A 27284-nucleotide genomic window follows, 5' to 3' on the forward strand; every position below is an offset into this window, starting at 1 on the left:
CTAAGAAGACTCCATCCATTGGACCTACCAGCACGCGAGGAGTGATCAGCTCACTGGCTCTCACCACCAACGCCACCCTTCCCCCCACAAACATAACCCTAAATACCCTAACCTTAACGATGATTTTGCCTAAACATCATAGTCTGTTATATTTGTTGTAAAATTCAATTCCCTAAGTCACTGTCACGCCCCATAATTTACTTATTGTCCACAAATCGGACAGATTGTAAATAGGAGATCCCCGTTAAATAAAAAAAAAAAAAAAAAAAAAAAATGTAATATTCAATATGGTGTTGACAGTTGAAGCAGACGGACGTGTTCGCGGACAATTAAAAATCGGAATCTCGCTGTGGCGTTAACCTGTTCGATACGGGAAGGCCAAATAATCCTTCCATAAATCACATGGAAGTAACTTAATACAAAAAAAAAAAAAAAAAAAAAAAAAAAATCGGAATCGTACTCTCTATCTCTCTTTGACAAACTTGCAAAGACTGCACCAAGTAACGGTGCCTTAAGCTCATATTATCTGATTGGCTAGCGAATCAGAGGGTGACAGAAAAGTGTTGCATACTTTCGGGCATAGAGTTATTTTATAATCATCACAGACTTGTAGGCGGAGGTGGCCTTAATAGGCAAAATGGACTCGCCATCCACAACCAACCCACCAATACCAACATCACCATCGTGGCAGTATAGCCCAAAGCCAAAGTCAGTGGAGACCAATCATGCAAGAGGTGCATCAATGCCAAAACAGGTTAAGGTTTCACAAACCAAACCCAAAGCCAAGAGAGTCATCCATATGAGCGAAAGCGACAATAGCTCCTCAAGCACCGAGCCTGGGGAAATGAAAAGAAAAACCCCATTGCACACAAAGCGACAATCCGGTATCACCAATGCTCCGAATATTGGCAACAAGGAGGCTCAAGTAGCAGCAACAGGTTCCAAATTCTTTCAAGTGATGAGGAAGAGGAGGACGACGACGATGAAATGGAAGGAGGAGAAGCAATCCAAGAGCAGGCCCCCAGAGTACCTGTGCGGATAATAAAGCCCCCCCCCAATCTTTGTTCCGGGTGTTGTTAACATAAAGGACATGCTATCGGACGTATCTGCTGTCATTGGAAAGCAGAACTTTACCTACAAGTCGGGCAGAGACGGATGTGTGAGGATTAATACACCTGACAAAGTGAGCTTCACTAAGCTCAAAAACTTCTTAATTGAAAAGTCGAAGCTCTTTCAAACATTTCAGCCAAAGGACGAGCGTGCATACCGCATCGTCATCAAGGATTGCACCACTCAACTGATCCAGCCGATATTAAGGATGCGCTAGCTGCCTTAGGACACACCGTCAGAGGCAACGATATCAAAAATGGTCTCAGTCATCACACAAAGAAGCCAATGGCGATCTTCTTTGTAAACATTGAACCTGCCAGCAACAATAAGGAAGCGTTTACCATCAAGCGACTATGCAGCTGCATCGTCGCTATCGAGCCCCCTTACAAGTCGAAAGAGGTAGTCCAATGCCATCGCTGCCAAGGATTTGGACACACCAAAGCGAATTGCGGACTTCGCTTTGCCTGCGTGAAGTGTGGAAGTCATGTCAAGTCAAGTCACCACGACACTGCCGAGTGCCCAAAGCCCAAAGAGGCCCCTCCCTGCTGTGCGAACTGCCAAGGAGAGCACACTGCCTCTTTCAAAGGATGCAAGGTGTACCTAAAAGCCAAGGAACACTACCTTCCAAGACAAAGGTGCCTGCTCGACCATCAGGCCCCATCTCTACAGCCGTCACACCTGGCTTAACATTCGCCAACGCTACAGCCGTCACACCTGGCTTAACATTCGCCAACGCTCTTAGAAGATCACAAAAGTCGCCCCTGCAGCAAGAGCAGCAGCAAGAACAACCAGTAATTGGGGAAATAAGAAACGAATCAAGAGTATGATGTATAAAATGCTAGACCAGTTTGCGGCGCTGTCGCAAATGCTCATGTCTCTCATGGCCAAGCTATGCAACTAAGCCTCCATATACTAATATGGAATGCGAACGGCCTGTGTAAGAGCAGGCAAGAGGTCGAGCACGCTCTGATAACTAAACATGTTGATATTCTACTCGTCTCAGAAACCCACTTTACAAGCAATTCTTATTTCTCAATTAACGGCTATGACGTCATACCTGCCAATCATCCCAACGGAACTGCGCGCGGAGGTGCAGCAATAGTCATCAAAAGGGGTATCAAGTATGTGGAACTCCCTGCGTACCAGGAGCCCTGGGCCCAGTGCGCCAAAGTAAGAGTCTTAAGTCCAACCGGAGACACTACTATTGCGGCCGTCTACTGCCCTCCAAGACACCACGTTGCTCAATCCTCGTTCCAAAACCTATTTGATAGCTTAGGTACTCGCTTCATTATTGGAGGAGACTTTAACGCAAAACATACTTGGTGGGGATCCCGCATTATCAACCCCAAGGGCAGAGCCTTGTTTAACTGCATAGCGAACAGCAGGTTTGACTGCCACTCCACTGGAGAGCCCACGTACTGGCCCATGGACGCCAACAAAATCCCAGACCTTCTGGACTTCGCTGTCTCAAAGGGGTTGCATAGACACAGGGTTATTGCCAGCAACGATATAGATCTCTGCTCTGACCACTGCGCAGTCAAGCTTCTCGTTAACATGCCAGCCAGCACCAACAGTTGCAGAAGCAGGATGTTTAAGCGTAACACAAACGTCCAAGTTTACCAGTCATGGCTCCAAAGCAACCTTGACCCCACTGTTCAGCTCAACTCCGAGGAGGATTTGGACGATGCTGTTGAAAAACTCAACATTGCCATCCATAATGCGGCCTCACTAGCCACTCCGACACCAACCAGAAATACCAATAATGTTCCACGTAGGAACGCGCATTTCTGGAACCCGGAGCTATCATCGTTGGTTGCGGAAAAGAGGCGACTTTGTCGTGTGTGGCAATATTCTCGCAACCCCAGGGATAAGGCAGATTTCAACAGAGCGGCCAAGCAACTCAAAGAGCTCCTACACAGACTCCGCCGAAACTCTTTGGAAAGCTTTCTGGACAAAGTCGAGCCTGGCGACCAGCAGTACAACCTTTGGCGGCTGTCTAAAAACATCAAAAGACCCATCATGAGGAAGGAGCCTCTTAGGAAGGAAGATGGTACGTGGTGCCGCACAGACAGCGACAGGGCAGCAGCCTTCGCCACCCACTTGTCAAAGGCCTTCACCCCCTTCAACAGATGTTCCCAACTCGATGCGGAGCTTACGATGAACTTTTTGGATATACGCTGCCAAATGGCCCTTCCTATCGAGACGGTTGATTTTGAAGAACTGCTAGCAGAGATCGGCAAGCTGAAAGCCTCCAAATCCCCTGGCTATGATGGTATAGACATTCTAGCGATTAAAGCCCTCCCGACGAATGCTGTTCAGCTCCTCCTAAACATCATTAACAAATGCTTCCTGATAGGACACTTTCCCACCCAGTGGAAGTGCGCCGAAATAATCCTGATCCCAAAACCTGGGAAACCTGCAGCCAATCTCGCCTCCTATCGTCCGATCAGTTTGTTGGCCGTATTCTCCAAAATAGCTGAGAGGCTATTTTTGCGTAGAGTACGACCAACACTGGACGAGGCCGGTTTGATCCCTGATCACCAGTTTGGCTTCAGAGAGTGCCATGGCACACCCGAGCAGTGCCATAGGATCACGGACAAAATACTGAAAGCATTTGAGGAGAAGAAATACTGCAACGCAGTCTTTCTTGACGTCAAACAGGCATTCGACAGAGTTTGGCACATTGGGCTGTTGTACAAATTGAAGATCGCACTAACAGCGACACATTACCTATGGCTACGTTCTTACCTCAAGGACAGAATGTTCTATGTGAGATGCGGAGATGCAATATCTGGAATCAAAAACGTCAAGGCCGGAGTCCCCCAGGGAAGCGTTCTGGGCCCAGTCTTGTACACTCTGTATACAGCCGACATGCCGACAACCGAAGACCCAAGAGTGCTCACAGCCACGTATGCAGACGATACTGCTTTCTTAACCGTGGATCAATCGTCACAGACTGCTGGCAATCTAATGCAAGAGCAAATTGATTCCACTGGTGCATGGCTGCAAAGATGGAACATGGCGGTTAACACAGAGAAATCAGCACAAGTTACATTCACCCTAAAAAGAGGATACTGTCCCCCCTCCAGTTGGATGAATGCATAATACCCTCATCCGACTATGCCAAATATCTGGGTGTCACTCTGGACAGGAGACTGACCTGGAAGTCTCACTTGAAAAACAAGAGGCTATTGCTGGATTTAAGGCTCATAGGCAGAAGGTCGACACTGCGGCTGCGCATGAAGATGCTTATTTATAAGTCCATCATGAAGCCCATGTGGACATATGGGATTCCAATCTGGGGTACAGCCAGCCGCAAAAATTGTGATCTCATTCAGACCTTCCAGAACAAGGCTCTCAGAATAATATCGAATGCGCATATATACACCACCAACCTAGAGATCCATGAGGAACTCAACATGCCCTGGGTTCAGGACGAAATAGCTAGGCTCAGCAAGGCTCATCTGGAGCGTCTCGACAGGCACCCCAACCAGCTGGCCATAAATCTTCTAGACAACAGCACTACCACCGGCCGCCTAAGAAGACTCCATCCATTGGACCTACCAGCCCGCGAGGAGTGATCAGCTCACTGGCTCTCACCACCAACGCCACCCTTCCCCCCACCAACATAACCCTAAATACCCTAACCTTAACGATGATTTTGCCTAAACATCATAGTCTGTTATATTTGTTGTAAAATTCAATTCCCTAAGTCACTGTCACGCCCCATAATTTACTTATTGTCCACAAATCGGACAGATTGTAAATAGGAGATCCCCGTTAAATAAAAAAAAAAAAAAAAAAAAAAATATGTAATATTGGTAAAATTCTTAAATACATATGTCTTATGCATTTATAATCGGCAATGTCTATTTATTTATTTATTATAATGAAATTTAATGGTATTTATAAAAATACACTTTTTTTTTTTTTTTTTTTGTATGTAAGTATATTTAAAATCTGTCCATTGTAGGACAATAATTAAATTTGTTGACAACCATAGTACATTACATTGAAATACAATCAAATGAAAGGCCGCTGCAGGATTTGTTGATTTGGGGTCATCACTCTTCACTGCCCGAAATTAAAGAATTGCGGCTAGCACTACCAATTGTGGTCTGTCTGGAAGGGGAGGTCAAGGGGATGCAACCTCTTCAGCCTGCGAAGACAATGATCGTCTGTTAGGTCAGCTGCAAGCCTGTTGGTGTGACTGGTGAGTCTGCCGAGGTGGCGGACCCCATATCTGGGAATCTCCCTGTGGACTGATGGGATATTCAAGTCCCTATGCAGGACTGAGTTTCGGACGTAGAACGGGGCGCACAACAGTTTGCGCAGAAGCTTGTTTTGAAATCTTTGCAGGATTTCAACGTTGGAATGGCTTGCCGTGCCCCATAGCTGAATGCCGTATGTCCAAATGGGCTTCAGTATAGCGTTATACAGCAGCACCTTGTTTGATATGCTGAGCTGCGATCTGTGACCGATGAGCCAGTGCATCCTTCTTGCCTTCAGATTAAGCTGAGTTGTCTTTGCGCTGATGTGAGCCTTCCAGTTAAGTCTTCTGTCAAGGGTGAGGCCGAGGTATTTCACCTTGTCGACTGTGGGCAGGGGAGTCCCGTGCAGACTGACTGAAGGACAGTCACCCATACGTGTAGCAAAAGTGATGTGGTTGGATTTTGCTGAGTTTACGGCGATGTTCCATCTGAGCAGCCAAGGCTCAATAATGTTCAGCTGCCTTTGCACAATTTCGGTGGCTTGACTTCGAGTTGAGGCTGTTCCTATAAATGCAGTGTCATCAGCATAGGTTGCTATTAGTAGCTCGTGTGACTGGAGAGCTAGGAGATCAGCCGTGTATATGGTGTATAAGATGGGGCCGAGGACGCTTCCCTGTGGGACACCTGAATTCACTTTCTCAATTCGGGATACCACAGTGTCACATCTGATGTAGAAGATTCTATCGGCCAGGTATGATTTAAACAAGAGAAAGAAAGGGGCTGGGAGCAAAGACTTGAGTTTGAACAGGAGTCACTCGTGCCAAACTCTGTCGAACGCCTGCTTTATGTCCAGGAAGACGGGTGAACTATATTTTTTCTCCTCGAAGGCATTGAGCAATCTTTGGACGATGCGGTGACATTGTTCGGGGGTTCCGTGGTGTTGCCTGAAACCAAACTGGTGGTCTGGAATAATATCGTCCAGCAACGGCAGCACTCTAGCCAAAAGTATTCTTTCGAATACCTTCGAGAGAAGCGCCAGGATACTGATCGGATGGTATGATGCGGGGTCGCTTTCCTGTTTGCCTGGTTTTGGTATCATTACGATCTCAGCACATTTCCATTGGGATGGAAAGTGACTAAGATCGAATATACCGTTGAACAGGCACGCGAGGTGTTGGATTGCTCGTGGCGGGAGAAGCTTCAGGGTGACCGCGTCAATACCGTCGTATCCTGGGCTTTTTGTTGTTTTTAGCCTGTCAATTTCCATTTTTACTTCCTCCGGGGAAACTCTACTGATGGGGAGGGCCATTTGACATGGTGACTCTAGGAAGTCTGTGGTGTCGTTGAAAGGGGAGAAGGCATTAGCTACATGAGTGGCAAACTCCTCTGCCTGATCTCTCCTCTGGTGATCTGCACCAGTCTCCGCTGGTACCTCGAATAGGAACTTTTCTGCTAGTAGGTCTTTTGAGGTATCTCGTCGCATTCCATAGACTTTTCTCAGGGTTGTTGGGCTCAAGGTTCTTCAGATATTCAGCAGTAGCTGCATTTCTTTGATCAAAGAATAGAGTCTTCAGGTGTTTAGTGGCTCTGTTTAGTGCTGTTTTGTCAACTGGATTGCGACTGAGTTGCCAAACTCTTCGAAGTCTTCTCCTGTTCCTGATTGCATTTGATATCTCAATTGACCAGGCAAACTTGTCCCTTTGGTTGCAACGGGGTTGTGTGGCTCGTGCAGGTGGTGTGCAAGAGGTAGCAGCTTCACAAATGTCGAGGGTAAGTTTTTCGACGGTTTCATCAATGTCCCCGCCAGAATTGAGGCAAACTGATGGGTTGACTACGTCCTCTAAGATGGATTGGAAGAGTTCAATGTTAGAGTTTCCCCTAAGCAGCCGAGTGTTGCGTTTCTTGACTTCAGCAGGGATGTCTACCCAGATTTTAATTGCGCTGTGGTCAGACAGCAGGTCTGGTTCATCAGCCACGACGATTCTGCTGAGGTGAATGCCTCTGGTAATAACAATGTCTAAGACATCAGGAACCTTGTTTGGGTCGGTTGGCCAGTATGTTGGCTGACCAGTTGAGGCGATCGTCAGGTTGAGCGTGTTGACACAAGGTCTGAGGGCAATTCCCTTGGGTTGTTTAGCCTTGAGCCCCACCATGAGTGCTTGGCATTGAAGTCACCTGCAATGAGGAACCTGTTGCCGAAAGTGCTCAGGCCTTGTTGAAACATTTGCGTGTCGACTGCGTGTCGTGGAGGGATGTAGCATGAAGCAATTGTCAGGAGTCCGAGTGATGTGCTGATGACTATTGATGCAGCTTGCAGCCAAGGAAGAGTTAACGGAGCATTCTCAGTGTATTTTGTTGTGGATTTTATAAGTATGGCAGCACCACCTCTGGCGTTGCCGCTCGGATGATTCGCCTGAAGCAAATCAAATCCCTGGATTTTGAAGTAGGATCTGTCGGTAAGGTGTGTTTCATATAGGAGCATTATGTCAGTGCGGTTGCGTTTTAAATAAAGGTCGATTTCTGCCCAGCTTTTGCATAGGCCGTTGACATTCCGAGATACAAGTTTGAGTCCTATTTGCATAAGGCTGCCATTAGGGAGGTGAACATTTGAGTCATCTGAACCAATTGAGCATGCATGACCTTGATGATTTGCTCCAGCTGGGAGGATTGGGAGTTGGGTTCCGGGAGCGGGGGAAGGGGTGGGAGGTTGAATCCTGTTGTAGGAATGTTACCAGGGAAGGAAGCGCCTTTGGCAGCGTTGGCATATGATAATCCAGATGAGACATGCTTAGTGTAAGCATTCTGCATGGTTGCGTTGTTGGTTGCGTTGTTGGTTTTCGTGGGTTGGTTTGCTGTTCGCAGTGTGTTCTTGGCCACTTCCTTATACACTCTGCAGCCTTTGTAGGAGGCAGTGTGGTTACCGTTGCAGTGAACGCATTTGGCTGGGGCTTCCTTGACTTTTGTGCACATTGAAGATATGTGGTTGCCTGCGCACTTGACACATCGGGCAGGCATGTTGCAGAAGTGCTGTGTGTGCCTAAATTCCTGGCATTTGTGGCATTGAACGACGTTTCTGACCTTACGAGGGGGCTCTATGGCTACGACTGCGTTGCAAAGGCGCTTGATGGAAAATACTTCATTGTTGTTAACGGCTGGCTCGAAGTCGACGAAAAAAATGGGCATGGGGACCTTTGTGTGTCTATTTTTGGCGTTGATGATATGCCGAACTGGGTGTCCAAGAGTTGCCAATTCCTCTCGGATGTCTTCAAGGGAGGTGGTATGATGCAGGTGCCTGATCACCGCTCTGTAGGCTCTTTCTTGCTTCAGCTGGTAGCAGTAGAACGATCTATTATCGGCTTCCAGGGCTGCTATGAGGAGCTTGTAGTCTCGAGCATTGGCAGTCATCACGCGGACCTCGCCGTCTTTACCTGCCTTGTAGGAGTAGTCCTTACCGATGGATTTCTTAATGAATTTTTGCATTTAGGCAATGTTTGAAACAGCCGGAATAAAAATGGGCGGGGTCTTGGGTTTACCACGTTTGTTGCCTGTGGTATCAGCAGCGGGGGTGACACCCGGGTTGGTGTTGGTTTCTGCAAGCAGAGCAAAACTGTTGGTGTTGTTCGTAGACAGGTCTTTGTCCTTGGTTTGGGCTTTGCGCAGGACTTCGCCGGGCTCTGGCGAACCGTCATCGGATTCAGATTCAGATTCCACCGACATGGATGAATCCGAGCTGCTCGATGAAGACCTTTGTTGACAAACGTTCTTCTTGCGCTTTATTTTGGGAGAGCCTCCTTTTCGTTTTGCCGGAACTGTTTTCCAGATTTGTCCTTGCCAGGGTGCTGATGTGGCATTAATACTGCCGCTTGGTGCTTCATTATTGCTCATAATGACGGAAAGTTGAGGCAGTATTCTTTATGGGCAAAGCCCACAAGTATGCTGCACTTTTTACAATTTTATTTTTGTTTGCGCACTAAGTATGCAATAGTTTTTGTGTTAGGTTCAGTGATTGGCTGACCAACCAGGAGTAAGTAACGGGACCGACTAATGTTGATTAGCGCGTGCTCCGCAACAACAGTTATTATTTGGTTTTGTTTTGATATTTTCTTCTCGATTACCGTTTGTTATTACTGGGCTTTATCCGCACACACGTCCGTTTGGTTTGGAGATCGCAACAAGACTGATAAAAATACATATGAAAATTTATTGTTGAGTGGTACCTTCAAACATAAATGGTCAATTTCGAGAGTAGGCACAAAACCTACTTAGGTGGTGTGATGTCGAGCATGGTCAGTCATATGTAATATTGGTAAAATTCTTAAATACATATGTCTTATGCATTTATAATCGGCAATGTCTATTTATTTATTTATTATATTGAAATTTAATGGTATTTATAAAAATACATATGAAAATTTATTGTTGAGTGGTACCTTCATATATAAATGATCCATTTCAAGAGTATGTGGCACAAAACCTACTCATGATGAACAGTGGTTGTTCAGTCATGTTGAAGGCTGCTCTACTTCAACGTTAATATGTCAAATGCAAAAGATAATGAAAAAGCCTACCAAAGTATTCTAAGGTGTATGATGAAACGATCTTAGGATCGTTCTCTCTGCTGAAGTTTATTCACTGGTTATATTTGGATTTATCGTTAATACTTGAGTAAAGATTATGGGCATTAAATTAGTTCTTAGTTTAATTGTTCATAATCCTTAACCTTTTATATAAGAAGAGTAAATAAGTATGCATCATAAATCTTGTTATGTTTGCAACTTAAATAATATGTCACTTATATAGAGCAAAAATATTTCCATTATTAAAATCAAATTATTATTATTGAATTAATTTCTTATAATTATAAAACACTCATCTCACTTAATGTGAATGATGGTTTTACTTGATATATAATTTCACGCATTAAATGCCAAATTCAAGTTAAATTTTAAATTTAATATCAAAATACAAATGTTTATTTTCTTTTGAAATGAGCAAAATTAAAGCAAATGTGATTATATATTTTGTAAGTGTCAAAATAAAGATATTTTTGAACAAATTTATTAAATATATTCAATTAATGAAAAACGAAAATGAACGCTATTAAATTATGGCCGTATTCGTAGAATGTTACCACAAATAATATATGTATTTTAATTTATTTTATTCAAAAATATATCATATTGTCAAGTATCTTTAAATATTTAAAAATATGTGTTTGTTAAAAATCATAAAACTTATTGTTATTTAACAACACATTTAATACATAACATTATTCTGGTTGATCCTGCCAGTAGTTATATGCTTGTCTCAAAGATTAAGCCATGCATGTCTAAGTACACACGAATTAAAAGTGAAACCGCAAAAGGCTCATTATATCAGTTATGGTTCCTTAGATCGTTAACAGTTACTTGGATAACTGTGGTAATTCTAGAGCTAATTAAAACACGGTCCTTCTGGGACGTGTGCTTTTATTAGACTAAAACCAAGCGATCAATTGATCGTTATATTGGTTGAACTCTAGATAACATGCAGATCGTATGGTCTTGTACCGACGACAGATCTTTCAATTGTCTGCCCTATCAACTTTTGATGGTAGTATCTAGGACTACCATGGTTGCAACGGGTAACGGGGAATCAGGGTTGGATTCCGGAGAGGGAGCCTGAGAAACGGCTACCACATCTAAGGAAGGCAGCGGCGCGTAAATTACCCACTCCCAGCTCGGGGAGGTAGTGACGAAAAATAACAATACAGGACTCATATCCGAGGCCCTGTAATTGGAATGAGTACACTTTAAATCCTTTAACAAGGACCAATTGGAGGGCAAGTCTGGTGCCAGCAGCCGCGGTAATTCCAGCTCCAATAGCGTATATTAAAGTTGTTGCGGTTAAAACGTTCGTAGTTGAACTTGTGCTTCATACGGGTAGTACAACATACATTTGTAGTTAGTACTATACCTTTATGTATGTAAGCGTATTATCGGTGGAGTTCTTATATGTAATTAAGTACTTGTACTTTTTATATATTCCTCCTATTTAAAAACCTACATTAGTGCTCTTAATCGAGTGTTTTTGTGGGCCGGTACAATTACTTTGAACAAATTAGAGTGCTTAAAGCAGGCTTCAAATGCCTGAATATTCTGTGCATGGGATAATGAAATAAGACCTCTGTTCTGCTTTCATTGGTTTTCAGATCAAGAGGTAATGATTAATAGAAGCAGTTTGGGGGCATTAGTATTACGACGCGAGAGGTGAAATTCTTGGACCGTCGTAAGACTAACTTAAGCGAAAGCATTTGCCAAAGATGTTTTCATTAATCAAGAACGAAAGTTAGAGGTTCGAAGGCGATCAGATACCGCCCTAGTTCTAACCATAAACGATGCCAGCTAGCAATTGGGTGTAGCTACTTTTATGGCTCTCTCAGTCGCTTCCCGGGAAACCAAAGCTTTTGGGCTCCGGGGAAGTATGGTTGCAAAGCTGAAACTTAAAGGAATTGACGGAAGGGCACCACCAGGAGTGGAGCCTGCGGCTTAATTTGACTCAACACGGGAAAACTTACCAGGTCCGAACATAAGTGTGTAAGACAGATTGATAGCTCTTTCTCGAATCTATGGGTGGTGGTGCATGGCCGTTCTTAGTTCGTGGAGTGATTTGTCTGGTTAATTCCGATAACGAACGAGACTCAAATATATTAAATAGATATCTTCAGGATTATGGTGTTGAAGCTTATATTGCCTTCATTCATGGTAGCAGTAAAATGTTTATTGTGTTTGAATGTGTTTATATAAGTGGAGCCGTACCTGTTGGTTTGTCCCATTATAAGGACACTAGCTTCTTAAATGGACAAATTGCGTCTAGCAATAATGAGATTGAGCAATAACAGGTCTGTGATGCCCTTAGATGTCCTGGGCTGCACGCGCGCTACAATGAAAGTATCAACGTGTATTTCCTAGACCGAGAGGTCCGGGTAAACCGCTGAACCACTTTCATGCTTGGGATTGTGAACTGAAACTGTTCACATGAACTTGGAATTCCTAGTAAGTGTGAGTCATTAACTCGCATTGATTACGTCCCTGCCCTTTGTGCACACCGCCCGTCGCTACTACCGATTGAATTATTTAGTGAGGTCTCCGGACGTATCACTGTGACGCCTTGCGTGTTACGGTTGTTTCGCAAAAGTTGACCGAACTTGATTATTTAGAGGAAGTAAAAGTCGTAACAAGGTTTCCGTAGTGAACCTGCGAAGGATCATTATTGTATTTTCCAACCGTTATTAAAATAAATAAATACCAAATTAATATAAAGATATATAAAATGAAAATGAAATTGAAGATGAGAGCATAAAATGAAAATGAAATTGATTATTATTATTATTAAATCTGATCAGGGGAAGTCGATTAAACATATTGATTTGAAAATTAAATTAAATTAAATTAAATTTAAATAAAGTAAAATGAGTATAAATATATAACAATTGACGGTAGAAAAAAAATATATTAACTCTTCTTGAATTATGTATTCCGATCGGAGATTGAAAATGATTTTTGTATATCTTTATTTATCTGCGTGTATATGTACCATAATATACAGGCGTTGCGTAATGTATTGGCCATTGTTGGTTTGGGCATACATTGGTTAAAGCAACATCCCAAATGTACAATGTTGTACCTGCATTTAAGGTTAACGTTTTACATAAATTGATAGTTTACTTTAAATTTCAAGTTTTTAAATTTTGTCAAGTCCAGTATTCAATCACTTATGTTAACTAAGACATTTCGCAGCATTCGTTTGGGTTAAGATTTTATTGAAGGAATTGATATATGCCAGTAAAATGGTGTATTTTTAATTTCTTTCAATAAAAATATTATTGACGTAATGAAATAAACAAACAATTTAATAATCACTCTAAGCGGTGGATCACTCGGCTCATGGGTCGATGAAGAACGCAGCAAACTGTGCGTCATCGTGTGAACTGCAGGACACATGAACATCGACATTTTGAACGCATATCGCAGTCCATGCTGTTATGGTACTTTAATTAATTTTAGAGTGCTGCTTGGACTACATATGGTTGAGGGTTGTAAGACTATGCTAAATAAGTTGTTTTAATATTTTACGAAATATTAAAGCATATGGTATATTATTGGATATATATGTATATTCATAATATTAATAATAATTGAAACACATTGGCTCACATATGTATGAGAAAAACGAAGATGTATAATTTTCTTTTCAAATCAAATGATACTGAGGAATGTCTAGCATAAAAATATTAAATTTTAATCTAGAATTGCCTCTTATTAATGATATGAAATGAAAAAATAATTGTGTCATAATATTATTCTTCACTTAAAGTAAAAATTAACAATGGTTTTAATATATTAAATAATATATTTGTGTGTATATACAACCTCAACTCATATGGGACTACCCCCTGAATTTAAGCATATTAATTAGGGGAGGAAAAGAAACTAACAAGGATTTTCTTAGTAGCGGCGAGCGAAAGAAAATAGTTCAGCACTAAGTCACTTTGTCTTTATGGCAAATGTGAGATGCAGTGTATGGAGCATCAATATTCTAGTATGAGAAATTAATGATTTAAGTCCTTCTTAAATGAGGCCATTTACCCATAGAGGGTGCCAGGCCCGTATAACGTTAATGATTACTAGATGGTGTTTCCAAAGAGTCGTGTTGCTTGATAGTGCAGCACTAAGTGGGTGGTAAACTCCATCTAAAACTAAATATAACCATGAGACCGATAGTAAACAAGTACCGTGAGGGAAAGTTGAAAAGAACTCTGAATAGAGAGTTAAATAGTACGTGAAACTGCTTAGAGGTTAAGCCCGATGAACCTGAATATCCATTATGGAAAATTCATCATTAGAGTTTTAATATTTTAATAATATTATAATAATAGTGTGCATTTTTTCCATATAAGGACATTGTAATCTATTAACATAAACCAAATTTATCATAAAATATGACTTATAGTTTATTTAAATTATTTTGCTTGCATTTTAACATAGAATAAATGTCATTAATTTGATAAAGTGTTGATAGATTTATATGAATACAGTGCGTTAATTTTTCGGAATTATATAATAGCATGATTATCATTGATTTTCTGTGTTTATTATATGCACTTGTATGATTAACAATGCGAAAGATTCAGGATACCTTCGGGACCCGTCTTGAAACACGGACCAAGGAGTCTAACATATGTGCAAGTTATTGGGATATAAACCTAATAGCATAATTAACTTGACTAATAATGGGATTAGTTTTTTAACTATTTATAGATAATTAACACAATCCCGGGGCGTTCTATATAGTTATGTATAATGATATTTATATTATTTATACCTCTAACTGGAACGTACCTTGAGCATATATGCTGTGACCCGAAAGATGGTGAACTATACTTGATCAGGTTGAAGTCAGGGGAAACCCTGATGGAAGACCGAAACAGTTCTGACGTGCAAATCGATTGTCAGAATTGAGTATAGGGGCGAAAGACCAATCGAACCATCTAGTAGCTGGTTCCTTCCGAAGTTTCCCTCAGGATAGCTGGTGCATTTAAATGTTATATAAAATAATCTTATCTGGTAAAGCGAATGATTAGAGGCCTTAGGGTCGAAACGATCTTAACCTATTCTCAAACTTTAAATGGGTAAGAACCTTAACTTTCTTGATATGAAGTTTAAGGTTATGATATATTGTGCCCAGTGGGCCACTTTTGGTAAGCAGAACTGGCGCTGTGGGATGAACCAAACGTAATGTTACGGTGCCCAAATTAACAACTCATACAGAAACCATGAAAGGCGTTGGTTGCTTAAAACAGCAGGACGGTGATCATGGAAGTCGAAATCCGCTAAGGAGTGTGTAACAACTCACCTGCCGAAGCAACTAGCCCTTAAAATGGATGGCGCTTAAGTTGTATACCTATACATTACCGCTAAAGTAGATGATTTATATTATTTATAATATAAATTTTGAAACTTTAGTGAGTAGGAAGGTACAATGGTGTGCTTAGAAGTGTTTGGCGTAAGCCTGCATGGAGCCGCCATTGGTACAGATCTTGGTGGTAGTAGCAAATAATCGAATGAGACCTTGGAGGACTGAAGTGGAGAAGGGTTTCGTGTGAACAGTGGTTGATCACGAGTTAGTCGGTCCTAAGTTCAAGGCGAAAGCCGAAAATTTTCAAGTTTTAAAAATGTCAAATGAAATAATAAATAATAAAACACTTGAATAATTTTGAACGAAAGGGAATACGGTTCCAATTCCGTAACCTGTTGAGTATCCGTTTGTTATTAAATATGGGCCTCGTGCTCATCCTGGCAACAGGAACGACCATAAAGAAGCCGTCGAGAGGTATCGGAAGAGTTTTCTTTTCTGTTTTATAGCCGTACTACCATGGAAGTCTTTCGCAGAGAGATATGGTAGATGGGCTAGAAGAGCATGACATATACTGTTGTGTCGATATTTTCTCCTCGGACCTTGAAAATTTATGGTGGGGATACGCAAACTTCTCAACAGGCCGTACCAATATCCGCAGCTGGTCTCCAAGGTGAAGAGTCTCTAGTCGATAGAATAATGTAGGTAAGGGAAGTCGGCAAATTAGATCCGTAACTTCGGGATAAGGATTGGCTCTGAAGATTGAGATAGTCGGGCTTGATTGGGAAACAATAACATGGTTTATGTGCTCGTTCTGGGTAAATAGAGTTTCTATCATTTATGATAGTTATTTGTTCCCCGGATAGTTAGTTACGTAGCCAATTGTGGAACTTTCTTGCTAAAATTTTTAAGAATACTAATTTTTAATTAGTTCTTTTAAATTATAACGATTATCAATTAACAATCAATTCAGAACTGGCACGGACTTGGGGAATCCGACTGTCTAATTAAAACAAAGCATTGTGATGGCCCTAGCGGGTGTTGACACAATGTGATTTCTGCCCAGTGCTCTGAATGTCAAAGTGAAGAAATTCAAGTAAGCGCGGGTCAACGGCGGGAGTAACTATGACTCTCTAAGGTAGAAAAAAAAAAAAAAAAAAAAAAAAAAAAAAAAAAAAAAAAAAATAACTATGACTCTCTTAAGGTAGCCAAATGCCTCGTCATCTAATTAGTGACGCGCATGAATGGATTAACGAGATTCCTACTGTCCTATCTACTCAGTCTGTTTGGACTGTCGTTGCGTGCGGTTGTGTCGCGGTCGTTTGATTACGAATCTGAACGCAAAACAGATTGCATAAGTGCAAAACAGAGACACCGATTGAAACGGTGAAGTGCTCACTTGTCGTAAACAAGTGGATTAGTGTGCCAAGCAACGGTAACTTGTTTACCAGTTGAGACTGTGCGTGTGAGTGACAGTGCGAGTGTGTGTGTGAGCACGTGCTCAAGTACAGTGGACACTCGAGAAGAGTGCTAGTACAGTGCGCCCTCGCTAAAAGGGCCAAGTGCGGTTTTCGGCGTGCGTGATCGGACTCGTGCGTGAGCCGATTGTTCGTGCGTGAGCCGATAGTTCGTGCGTGACACGAAAAATTTTTTCGAATTTTTTCGTGACACGAACTATTCGTGTAGAGACGTTGTCATGGACGGATCCATGAAACGCAGTGGAAGCACCATCAGCGTGATGAGCGCTTCCAGCGTTGTTGAAAGCGCCCGCAGCGCTACGTCGTGTGTTGAGTCGGCCGCGGAGTCGATGAATGTCACTGGTAGTGACACCGTTGATGAGTCGGGCGCCGAGATGACGGTCGTCGTCGGTAAGCGGGAGAAGAAGGCGCGGAAAGCGAAGGCTCGCTCGGCTCGTTCGTCGCCGGTGCTGGAGCAAGTCGCCCCCGTCGCGAAAAAGCCGCATCTGGACAGCGTGTCCATGCCCGCCCCCGCCGCGCCCCCCGTGAAGCCAGCCAAACGTAAGGCTGCCGCCGCTGCTGCTGCTGCTTCTCCTGAAGCTGTCGAAAGTCCAGCCGCTGGACCAGCCGAGACGGAGATACCGCGAAGCGGAGCATGGCGAATTGTCGCCGGTGGCTCGTCTGCGATTCTCGCAGAGATTGGCGCCTCAGGGCAAGCCATTAGAAATGCCATGATTGGCATGGAGCCAGTAGCTGCATCGCAGCTATCGTCTGCTATCAGACGCTTGGAGGAGTTGGCGACATCGCTGACCCTCAGGAACGCTCTGTTGGAAGCGGCAGCGAGCAAACCTGCTGCACAGCCGCCCACCACCCCTGTTGCTGCGCATATTGCTGCGTACAATGCTGCCTTCCCCGCGGTCACCGCCAGAGCTGCTGCCGTTGTCCCCGTCCCCGGAGTGCCGGTCGCCGCGCCACGGATCAGCAAGCCAGCTGAGACGTGGTCCGCGGTGGTCACGAGTCGGGACCCGAACGTGTCCAGCAAGCAAGTGGCCGAGCGGGTGATGAAGGAGGTCGCACCGACGCTGGGAGTGCGTGTACATGAAGTACGCGAACTCAGGAGCGGAGGCGCTGTCATTCGCACGCCGTCGGTTGTCGAAATACAGCGGGTGGTAGCGAATAAGAAGTTCGCAGAAGTTGGACTGAATGTCCAACAGAAGAAGGCGGCAAGACCTTCCCTGAAGGTGATGGAGGTTGACACCAAGCTCACCCCGGAGGTCTTCATGCAGCAGTTGTATGAAAACAATTTCAAAGAGATGACGGTGGAGTCCTTTAAAAAGGCAGTACACATGGTGTCAAAGCCATGGGTCGCGCAAGAAGGCAAGAGAGTGAACGTCTCCATCGAGGTAGACGACTCGATTGCGTCCTTGCTGGAAGGCCGTGAGAGGTTCTACATTCAGTGGTTCAGCTACAGGTTCCGCTGGATCGTAAGGACCCACGTATGCCACAGATGCGCAGGCTACGACCATAAGGTGGCCCAGTGTGGTGCAACAGAGGCGACATGCTTCCGATGTGGTCAGAAGGGCCACAAGATCTGGAAGTGCGAAAATCCGGTGGACTGCCGGAATTGTCGCTTTAATGGAAGGCCATCGGGGCATTTAATGCTCTCGTTGGACTGTCCAATGTTCGCTGCGAAGGAGGCAAGGTTTGCTGCTAATCATTAACCATGTTTAGCTTCATCCAAGCCAATTGTGGTCGGGGTCGCGTTGCGTGCATCGATATCGGTGTGCGTATGCGTGATTTCGGCCACTCCTTTGCGTTGCTGCAGGAGCCCCACACAGACTTGGATGGCCGAATAATTGGATTCCCAGCCGGGATGAAAATTTTCGGTAGTCGAATCTTCGAGGGACACCGAAGGAACTCTGCCGTCATCATCGACGATCCAGATGCCATCTGCCTACCGGTCGAGTCGCTAATCACCGAGGCTGGAGTATGCGTGAGGGTCACGGGTAAATTTGGCTCTATTTACCTGACCTCACTTTACTGCCATGCACATGCTGAGTTGATGGGCGCTTTCCAGTACATGGATGCCATACTGCTACTGGCGAGCAGTACTCCGGTCATCCTCTGCCTAGATGCGAACGCTGTATCCCCGATGTGGTTCTGTAAACGCTACGATAGCTATCGTGGCCAGCCGAACTACAGACGGGGTGAGCAGCTAGAGGATTGGATTCTCGCAAGCCGAGCCGGAGTCGTCAACAGATTCAGCGAGGTGTACACGTTCGATAATCGCCGTGGACAGAGCGATATTGACGTAACAATCGTTAGCGAAGCAGCGTCTGCGTGGGCCGCGTATGACTGGAGTGTGGACGAGTGGGAGATGAGCGACCACAACATTATCACTGTTGTAGTGACGCCTTCCCAGACACAGTTGAGAGCACATATGCTCCTGTGCCGTCCTGGAAGCTCAGGAATGCTAACTGGCGGTTGTTCGACTCTGAACTGGTAGAGGAAATTCGGGAGCACCTTCCGTTGGAGCACATCAGGATGTCGCCGTTGGACTCCTCGGTGTCTGCGCTACGCCTTGCCGTACAGTCTACGTGCGACAGGGTGCTAGGTCGCAGAACGTCGCGAGCCGCTGGAAAGGTGAAGTGGTGGTCCACTGAGCTGAGTACAAAACGTCATGAAGTCAGGAGACTTAGGCGGAGGCTCCAGGATGCTAGGCGCAGAGGGAACGAATCTGCGCAGTTTCTTGCAACTCATCTGCGGACGGCGGTCCGCGAGTTCAAGAAGCTCATCCTGAAGACGAAGGAGGACCATTGGCGGAACTTCGTTGGAGACCACAGAGATGACCCATGGGGGCATGCGTACAAGATTTGCCGAGGACGAAAGCGGTCCACAGAGTTGGGATGCCTTCGCGAGGATGGCAGGCCGGTCGTAACCTGGCACGACTGCGCGAGTCTCCTCCTCCGTAACTTCTTCCCAGTTGCGGCAGCGAGTGACGACATTGTCATTCCAAGCGGAGCTACACCGGTTCTCGAAGCCTTCGAGATCGGAGTATGCGTCGCCCGGTTGAAGAGCAGGCGCTCTCCCGGATTGGACGGCATCACAGGTGGTATCTGCAAGGCAGTATGGCGTGCTATCCCCGAGCACATAACAGCGTTGTTATCTCGCTGTGTGGCAGAGGGATATTTTCCCCTTGAGTGGAAATGCCCGAGAGTAGTGGCGCTCCTCAAGGGCCCCGATAAGGAAAGGAGTGATCCAGCTTCCTATCGGGGCATCTGCCTGCTGCCAGTGTTTGGCAAGGTGCTAGAGGGGATCATGGTGAATCGGATGAAAGAGGTGCTTCCGGAAGGAAATAGATGGCAATTCGGCTTTCGACCTGGACGCTGTGTTGAGGATGCCTGGCACCACGTAAAGGCCAGCGTTGCCGCCAGCCAGGCGGTATACGTGTTGGGTCTTTTCGTGGATTTCAAGGGTGCCTTCGACAACGTTGAGTGGAGCGCTGTGATGCGCCGCTTGATCGACGCGGGATGCCAGGAAGCCAGCTTATGGAGAAGCTTCTTCAGTGGCAGAAAAGCGAGGATGACCAGCAGATTCGGAGAGGTTGACGTGGAGGTCACTCGAGGATGTCCGCAGGGATCCATCAGTGGACCATTTATTTGGAACACTATGATGGATGTGCTGCTCCAACGTTTGGAGCCCCTGTGTGTATTCAGTGCGTATGCAGACGATCTGCTGGTCCTCGTCGAGGGAAGGTCGAGAGCCGAGCTGGAACGTCGTGGAAAGGAGCTGATGTCCGTCGTGGGAGCCTGGGGAGCTGAAGTCGGAGTTTCGATTTCGACCAGCAAGACGGCAATGATGTTACTTAAAGGGAGATTGGCCGCTTCTAGGTCACCCTTTGTAGAGTTTGCAGGAGCAGGCCTACGGTATGTAACTCAATACCGATACCTGGGCATCACAGTCGGCGAGCGGCTTAGTTTTCAGCCGCACATCGCAGGATTACGCGGTAAGTTGGCTGGAGTCAGTGGTGCACTCAGTCGCGTTCTGAGGGTTGACTGGGGTCTCAGTCCCCGATCCAGACGCACTGTGTATGCTGGACTCATGGTGCCTTGTGCGCTATTTGGTGCCTCAGTGTGGTATTCCGCGGTTAAGAGTACGATGGTCGCCAGGAGGCACCTCTGCTCTTGCCAGAGAGTCATGCTCTTGGGATGCCTGCCGGTATGCCGTACAGTGTCCACTGTGGCACTGCAGGTGCTTGCTGGAGCCCCCCCTTGGACTTGGTTGCCAGGCAACTGGCGATTAGGTACAAGGTGAAGCATTCCCACCCGTTGGAGGAAGGCGATTGGCTGTTCGGTCTGGATGTGGCAAATCTGGATCGGAAGCAGATGAAGGCGATGCTGGATGAACGTATGTGCTGCGAGTGGCAACGCAGGTGGGATGACGATGAGCACGGTCGACCGACTCATGAGTTTATCCCGGACGCATGCTTCGTCTTCAGCCGGAAGGACTTTGGTTTTGGACTTCACGCTGGATTCTTGCTGACTGGCCATGGATCGCTGAATGCATTCCTGTATGAGAGAAGTCTGAGTAGGACGCCCACATGTCAATGTGGTGCGCTTTGCGAAGACTGGCAGCACGTGCTAGTGGCTTGCCCACTCTACACAGATTTGCGAGACCTCGATGGACTTGGTGTTAGAAGGGAGGATACCCGTTGGGACTTTTCCCGGGTCCTGGACACACCGGAGCAGCTCCAGATGTTGGAATTGTTTGCGCGAGCGGCATTTAAAAGGCGGCGACGAATGACACAGGATCAACCAGTGCCGGGTCGGACGGGCCAAAACTGGTAGCAGTAGCTCACACACACTGCAAAGCCGTACCAGAGCGCTTTAATCTGGCAGATGAACCCCCATCGGGGTGACTCGGGGATGATCCATTCCTTGTTCAGGTGAACAAAAATGGCTAGTAGTTTCGACTGCGAACAGCCCGCCAAAGCTGCAAATCTGGTAGACGAACCCCATGAGGGGGGAGTTGAGGATGATCCATTCCCTGTTCGTGTTGAACAAAAATGGCTAGTAGTCTCTGACTGCGAACAGCCCGCCAAAGCTGCAATCTGGTAGACGAACCCCATGAGGGGGGAGTTGAGGATGATCCATTCCATGTTCGTGTTGAACTAAAATGGCTAGTAGTTTCGACTGCGAACAGCCCGCCAAAGCTGCAAATCTGGTAGACGAACCCCATGAGGGGCGAGTCGGGGATGATCCATTCCATGTTCGTGTTGAACTAAAATGGCTAGTAGTTTCGACTGCGAACAGCCCGCCAAAGCTGCAAATCTGGTAGACGAACCCCATGAGGGGGAGTCGGGGATGATCCATTCCCTGTTCGTGCTGAACAGAAATGGCTAGTAGTTTCGACTGCGAACAGCCCGCCAAAGCTGCAAATCTGGTAGACAAACCCCATGAGGGGCGAGTCGGGGATGATCCATTCCATGTTCGTGTTGAACTAAAATGGCTAGTAGTCTCTGACTGCGAACAGCCCGCCAAAGCTGCAAATCTGGTAGACGAACCCTAGTTGGGGGGAGTCGAGGACGATCCATTCCGTGTTGTCGAGGACACATATGGCTAGTAGTTTCGACTGCGAACAGCCGACCGAAGCTGTGATTCGGTACTACGGGATGGGCTAGTGGCCCAAGGCTAGCCCAATTAGTGGTTGGCCCCCTTGTGGGAGATCGTAGTGGCTGTGGTTTGATACCCAAATGCGGGGAGAGTCATTGGACTCAGCGTGGAGTTGCGTTACACAACCGGGTGCTGTACCCATAGACCAGCAGAGGTTTTAGATGGGCCTCGCTCCTTACCCAGGGGGAGTGTCATGTCCGACAGCATGGCATTCAATAGGCACTGACGAGATGCTGCAATAGCAGTATCTCCGAAGGGCGTTGGTTGACGCATTGTTTTGACCCGCTGTACTATATGTCACAAGTGTGGCATATTAGAGTACCGTGGTTGTAAACCCTATTAATGGGTACACGTCACGTTAAATAAACTCGACTTCATGTCCCTATCTACTATCTAGCGAAACCACAGCCAAGGGAACGGGCTTGGAATAATTAGCGGGGAAAGAAGACCCTTTTGAGCTTGACTCTAATCTGGCAGTGTAAGGAGACATAAGAGGTGTAGAATAAGTGGGAGATATTATTCCTTGTGTTTGATATCGCCAATGAAATACCACTACTCTTATTGTTTCCTTACTTACTTGATTAAATGGAACGTGTATCATTTCCTAGCCATTATACGGATATATTTATTATATCTTATGGTATTGGGTTTTGATGCAAGCTTCTTGATCAAAGTATCACGAGTTTGTTATATAATCGCAAACAAATTCTTTAATGAGAGAGTGCATTTATGTATTTTTAATTTGAAATATTTGGTATAACTCCAATTACTCAGGTATGATCCAATTCAAGGACATTGCCAGGTAGGGAGTTTGACTGGGGCGGTACATCTCTCAAATAATAACGGAGGTGTCCCAAGGCCAGCTCAGTGCGGACAGAAACCACACATAGAGCAAAAGGGCAAATGCTGACTTGATCTCGGTGTTCAGTACACACAGGGACAGCAAAAGCTCGGCCTATCGATCCTTTTGGTTTAAAGAGTTTTTAACAAGAGGTGTCAGAAAAGTTACCATAGGGATAACTGGCTTGTGGCGGCCAAGCGTTCATAGCGACGTCGCTTTTTGATCCTTCGATGTCGGCTCTTCCTATCATTGTGAAGCAAAATTCACCAAGCGTTGGATTGTTCACCCATGCAAGGGAACGTGAGCTGGGTTTAGACCGTCGTGAGACAGGTTAGTTTTACCCTACTAATGACAAAACGTTGTTGCGACAGCATTCCTGCGTAGTACGAGAGGAACCGCAGGTACGGACCAATGGCACAATACTTGTTCGAGCGAACAGTGGTATGACGCTACGTCCGTTGGATTATGCCTGAACGCCTCTAAGGTCGTATCCGTGCTGGACTGCAATGATAAATAAGGGGCAATTTGCATTGTATGGCTTCTAAACCATTAAAAGTTTATTTTATAAACGACAATGGATGTGATGCCAATGTTATTTGTAACATAGTAAATTGGGAGGATCTTCGATCACCTGATGCCGCGCTAGTTACTTATTAAAACATTATTTAATACAATGACAAAGCCTAGAATCAATTGTAAACGACTTTTGTAACAGGCAAGGTGTTGTAAGTGGTTGAGCAGCTGCCATACTGCGATCCACTGAAGCTTATCCTTTGCTTGATGATTCGATTTTTTTAAATTGCTGATGTACTATTATTATATGGAAGAGTATTTCATATAATAATAAGTCCATTTCTATCCTCTTTTTTTTTAGGTAGCCAAATGTATCGTCATTTCTTTAGTGACGCAATGAATGTACTTTAAGAGATTCCTACTCTTCATGTTTAAATGGGTGAAAAAAAAAGTTATATATATATATAAGTTAAAAGAACGAATACGGCGTTTCAAACTGTGTTCGTCATAATGTAGCCAAATGAATCGTCATTTATTTAGTGACGCAATATATATATTTAAAGAGATTCCTACTGTACCTATTAAAAGGTCAAAAGAAAAAAATGTTATATGTATATAACTTTAATAAATGAAAACGGCGGTGCCAACTGTCATCTTCATAATGTTGCCAAATGAATTGTCATTTATTCAGAGATACAATAAATATTTTTAAAGAAACTCCTACTGTCCATATTGAAAGGTGGAAAAATAATGTTATATGTATATAACTTAAAAGAACGAAAACGGCGGTTTCAACTGTGATCGTCATAATGTAGCCAAATGAATCGTCATTTATTTAGTGACGCAATATATATATTTAAAGAGATTCCTACTGTACCTATTAAAAGGTCAAAAGAAAAAAATGTTATATGTATATAACTTTAATAAATGAAAACGGCGGTGCCAACTGTCATCTTCATAATGTTGCCAAATGAATTGTCATTTATTCAGAGACACAATAAATATATTTAAAGAAACTCCTACTGTCCATATTGAAAGGTGGAAAAATAATGTTATATGTATATAACTTAAAAGAACGAAAACGGCGGTTCCAACTGTGATCGTCATAATGTAGCCAAATGAATCGTCATTTATTTAGTGACGCAATATATATATTTAAAGAGATTCCTACTGTACCTATTAAAAGGTCAAAAGAAAAAAAATGTTATATGTATATAACTTTAATAAATGAAAACGGCGGTGCCAACTGTCATCTTCATAATTTATATGAAAAAAAAAAAATTTACTCAACATTAAAATTTTTCATATCATATGAAAATATATCATAACGTATGGGATTTATTTAATATCGCCCATATATATGAAAAAAAAAAAATTTACTCAACATTCAAAATTTTCATATCATATGAAAATATATCATAACGTATGCGATTTATTTAATATCGCCCATTTATATGAAAAAAAAAAAATTTACTTAACATTTAAAATTTTTCATATCATATGAAAATATATATCATAACGTATGGGATTTATTTAATTTCGCCCATTTATATGAAAAAAAAAAATTTACTCAACATTTAAAATTTTTCATATCATATGAAAATATATCATAACGTATGGATTTATTTAATTTCGCCCATTCATATGAAAAAAAAAAAAATTTACTCAACATTAAAATTTTTCATATCATATGAAAATATATCATAACGTATGGGATTTATTTAATTTCGCCCATTATATGAAAAAAAAAAAATTTACTCAACATTTAAAATTTTTCATATCATATGAAAATATATCATAACGTATGGGATTTATTTAATTTCGCCCATTTATATGAAAAAAAAAAATTTACTCAACATTTAAAATTTTTCATATCATATGAAAATATATCATAACGTATGGATTTATTTAATTTCGCCCATTATATGAAAAAAAAAAATTTACTCAACATTTAAAATTTTTCATATCATATGAAAATATATCATAACGTATGGGATTTATTTAATTTCGCCCATTATATGAAAAAAAAAAAAATTACTCAACATTCAAAATTTTCATATCGTATGAAAATATATATCATAACGTATGCGATTTATTTAATTTCGCCCATTCATATGAAAAAAATAAAAATTTACTCAACATTTAAAATTTTTCATATCATATGAAAATATATCATAACGTATGGGATTTATTTAATATCGACTATATATATGAAAAAAAATTTTACTAAAAACTAAAAATATTAATATCGCCCATTTATCGTATGGGAACATCCATATCATATGGGAATATGCATATCACATACGAATGTTTTATACTTTGGTGATTTCTTAAAAACGCCCATTTATTGTATGGGGAAAAAATGTTAATTTATTATTGAGTGGTACTTTCAAACATAAATGGTCAATTTCGAGAGTATGTGGCACAAAACCTACTTAGGTGGTGTGATGTCGAGCATGGTCAGTCATATGTTATATTGGTAAAATTCTTAAATTCATATGTCTTATGCATTTATAATCGGCAATGTCTATTTATTTATTTATTATAATGAAATTTGATGGTATTTATAAAAATACATATGAAAATTTATTGTTGAGTGGTACCTTCAAACATAAATGGTCAATTTCGAGAGTATGTGGCACAAAACCTACTTAGGTGGTGTGATGTCGAGCATGGTCAGTCATATGTAATATTGGTAAAATTCTTAAATACATATGTCTCATGCATTTATAATCGGCAATGTCTATTTATTTATTTATTATAATGAAATTTGATGGTATTTATAAAAATACATATGAAAATTTATTGTTGAGTGGTACCTTCATATATAAATGGTCCATTTCGAGAGTATGTGGCACAAAACCTACTTAGGTGGTGTGATGTCGAGCATGGTCAGTCATATGTAATATTGGTAAAATTCTTAAATACATATGTCTTATGCATTTATAATCGGCAATGTCTATTTATTTATTTATTATAATGAAATTTGATGGTATTTATAAAAATACATATGAAAATTTATTGTTGAGTGGTACCTTCATATATAAATGGTCCATTTCGAGAGTATGTGGCACAAAACCTACTTAGGTGGTGTGATGTCGAGCATGGTCAGTCATATGTAATATTGGTAAAATTCTTAAATACATATGTCTTATGCATTTATAATCGGCAATGTCTATTTATTTATTTATTATAATGAAATTTGATGGTATTTATAAAAATACATATGAAAATTTATTGTTGAGTGGTACCTTCATATATAAATGGTCCATTTCGAGAGTATGTGGCACAAAACCTACTTAGGTGGTGTGATGTCGAGCATGGTCAGTCATATGTAATATTGGTAAAATTCTTAAATACATATGTCTTATGCATTTATAATCGGCAATGTCTATTTATTTATTTATTATAATGAAATTTGATGGTATTTATAAAAATACATATGAAAATTTATTGTTGAGTGGTACCTTCATATATAAATGGTCCATTTCGAGAGTATGTGGCACAAAACCTACTTAGGTGGTGTGATGTCGAGCATGGTCAGTCATATGTAATATTGGTAAAATTCTTAAATACATATGTCTCA

General features: G+C 43.0%; 1 non-coding gene and 2 pseudogenes across 1 annotated transcript; all 3 read left to right on the forward strand.

The window, feature by feature from the left end:
* Positions 1–10592: 10592 nt before the first annotated feature.
* On the forward strand, positions 10593–12572 carry LOC124461410 (annotated as a pseudogene).
* A 647-nt stretch (positions 12573–13219) lies between these two features.
* On the forward strand, positions 13220–13399 carry LOC124461409. The gene has a single exon (XR_006955049.1). It is a non-coding gene; the product is annotated as a 5.8S ribosomal RNA (ribosomal RNA).
* Positions 13400–13728: 329 nt separating this feature from the next.
* On the forward strand, positions 13729–16537 carry LOC124461412 (annotated as a pseudogene).
* The last annotated feature ends 10747 nt before the right edge of the window (positions 16538–27284 follow it).

The sequence above is a fragment of the Drosophila willistoni genome, unplaced genomic scaffold (genome assembly GCF_018902025.1).
Source record: "Drosophila willistoni isolate 14030-0811.24 unplaced genomic scaffold, UCI_dwil_1.1 Seg43.1, whole genome shotgun sequence".
NCBI classification, from domain to species: Eukaryota; Metazoa; Arthropoda; class Insecta; order Diptera; family Drosophilidae; genus Drosophila; species Drosophila willistoni.